Source organism: Amblyomma americanum, chromosome 5, assembly GCF_052857255.1.
Source record: "Amblyomma americanum isolate KBUSLIRL-KWMA chromosome 5, ASM5285725v1, whole genome shotgun sequence".
NCBI classification, from domain to species: Eukaryota; Metazoa; Arthropoda; class Arachnida; order Ixodida; family Ixodidae; genus Amblyomma; species Amblyomma americanum.
Genome location: NC_135501.1, coordinates 152,950,095 through 152,953,114, shown reverse-complemented (window position 1 = coordinate 152,953,114; position 3,020 = coordinate 152,950,095).

Genomic DNA, 3,020 nt, shown 5'->3' with positions numbered 1-3,020 from the left:
GCGGTGACGGCCCTGGAAAAATGCCCTTTCCAGAGTGGCGGCCTGGAGCTATGTCAGCCGCGACACATTCGATCGCCCCTTCATCAGTGAAACGGCAGCTGACGCAGCAAGGAAGAGCCCCTTCTTTATTTGCTGGCGGTTCTCTCTTCCAGATCGGCAAAGACGTTTAGAACAGCGTTTGCGCATGCCTCTTTGCATCTCACTTGAAAGGCGTTCTATAGTAAGCGAATAACACGGATGTTGGCGTCCTTACTTGTGAAGGGAAGAAGGCGGCGGTGGTGCAGATATACTGTAGCTGACGTCGGCTCGGTTCGTCTGCGTTGGTTTCCAGCGGGCTTGATTTGCACGTGCGCGTGCCGCAGCTCTGCGTTCACTTCTTCGTCGTGGCTCTCGCGTGGCCTGCGGCCTCACTGGCAGCGAATGGCGGCTCCGCATTCGTTTAATGTCTATTTTGATAAGAAAGGCGTTGTAATCAAATCTGAAAATTTAGAGAAGATCAGCTCGTTGTCCGCGCCCTGAAATGTATTTAAAAGATAATTGGTACAAAAATTTAGCAACCTTAGTCTTGAGTCAGCCAAAGACCAGGCTCGTTTTCGAAGTGGCTACCCGACAGTAGACCAAATTTAGCACTGTCAGTCACCTGACAGAGATACGTACAGAACGAAACCATCTCAAGGTAGGTTGGTGCCTAGCTGTATGAAGTCTCAGAAGAGAGACCTTTCCGGTGCTACTAAGGTATCACGGGTGCCAACTCGAGGTGTGGAAGTTTGTTATCGTCTTTTTGTTTATAGCATCCGCTTCCATAGGCCGTTTAAAGAAGGTAGTTCACAATGTGTTCAAAGGGTGTACCACCAGGACGGCCGTCATATCTGGCCTTCGGTGCTGCCGTCAACAGTATTGGTGTGTGATGCTAACCGCTGCTCTACAGCTTTCATACGAGTGTCAGCTGTGTTCTTAACTGTGGATTTGGTACTGACACCAAGTGTATGTTGAATCACATATAAGAAAGTAGCAGGAAATGTTCCTGTGGTGTTAGAACCTGTTAACGGATGAATTGAAGAAGCTGTTTACATTTTATGGCACAAGGCGCCGTTTTCTGAGCGCTGCCTTGCACGCTCATTCTGGTTACTTGAGGACATACTCTTTTGTCTAAAGAGAATGAAGTTCTCAATTTTTACCGACTGGTAACGATGGCTTAGAAAATGCTCGATCCATGTAGTTGTTCTATCGTCTATCTGTAAACTACGGTTCTTTAAGAGTAAACCTTTGTTAGCAACATGGGTCAAATGCTTTTGAAAAGAGGATGAAAACGGCATCTGTGAAATGTTGGGAAAAAAAGATGACTTAGTACTTTCCAGCAGGTTCAAGTGAGATAGGCCTGTGGTAGTTTGGATAGGTGTTACAACCTGATTTATGTGCAGGGATGATGTATGCTTGTTTCCAGCAGTCCGGAAGGAGCCCTCTATCCGAGATTGCTAAAATATCAGTGCGAGCAAAATTGATGATTCGCGCCATGTTAGTTTCAGAGTTTTGGTGATTATCCCATCGAATTCTGGGGCTTTTTTTAATTCCAGCCTGTCGACTACGCAGGCAACGACGTTTTTCATGATAGTAATACGTGCGAATAGAAACCACGTGATTGATGGAAAAAAAGGCGGCAAATTTGCAAAATGTAGTTGAACTATATAATTGGTTTTGGGGAAAGGAAATGGCGCAGTATCTGTCCAACGATATATGAGACAGATACTGCGCCATTTCCTTTCCCCCAAAACCAATTCTTATATAGTTCATTTGTGAACATGTCACTGAAAGACTAGTTGAAGATCACGGCGCACTCGTCTAATGGTAAGGGTGCGCCGTCTTCTGTAGTTAATGCTGGCAAAGCGTTGTTGCCTTTGGGGCTTACAGTTGGCCAAACTTTTTTGAAGAGAAAAGCTTCACTACGCCAGCTTTTCGAGCCATCAGCGGGGCCGCAAGTCAGGCCTTGAATGCAGCTAGAGGTCACGGTGGCCGCAAGTTTCATATTGAATGTAGGTGGGCGTCAAGCCGTGAGCATAACTGGTGGTAGTCAGGTTCGAAACATGACGTTAGCTACAGCAGCGACACCAGCGGCTGTTACACCAACTACCTCGACTTCGGCCTTTGACTTTTGACAGTTGACCTTTGACCTTGACTTCCGGTGAAGCGGGAAAGCGTCTGTTTGCATCGCACGCGCAGGTCATGAAAGCGGGTTCTGCATAAAACGCCGGTGCGCTTTGATTCATTCAGCGCAACGCTAGGTGTGATCGATGCGACGCCTGCCGTGGAGACCGACACCCAAACCACGCCCGTAAGGGAAGGAAATTGAAATGAAAATTGGTTTCAAGGAAAGCAAATTACGCCTGTCTCACAAGTCTCGGTGGACACTCGAACCGCACCGTAAGGGAAGGAAAGTGAAATGAAAGTTGGCTTTAAGGGGAAAGGGGATTACGTACGTCTGTCTCACATATCTCGGTGAACAGCCGAACCGCGCCTTAAGCGAAAGAAAGTGAAAGTTGGTTTTAAGAAAAGGAAATGACGCTTGCCTCACATTGCGCCATTTCCATTCCCCCACAATTTTTTTTCAATTTGTCTTTCTGAAATTAAATGCAGGGCTTGCGCGTCGATTGGAACCGGATTTGGTTCCATATCTCCGCATACAACGAGCTATAATGCAGTTATAATTATCACCGAAGCTGTCTTAAATATATGCTGTCTACTGTGAGCGCCTTTAATGTCGTTTCGAAGAAAGTAAGATGTTGAACAAATTAAAAAGAAATGCCTACAACTTTGTGTGCGTGTGTGTGTGTGTGTGTGTGTGTGTGTGTGTGTGTGTGTGTGTGTGTGTGTGTGTGCGTGCGTGCGTGCGTGCGTGTGTGTGTGTGTGTGTGTGTGTGTGTGTGTGTGTGTGTGTGTGTGTGTGTGTGTGTGTGTGTGTGTGTGTGTGTGTGTGTGTGTGTGTGTGTGTGTGTGTGTGTGTGTGTGTGTGTGTGTGTGTGTGT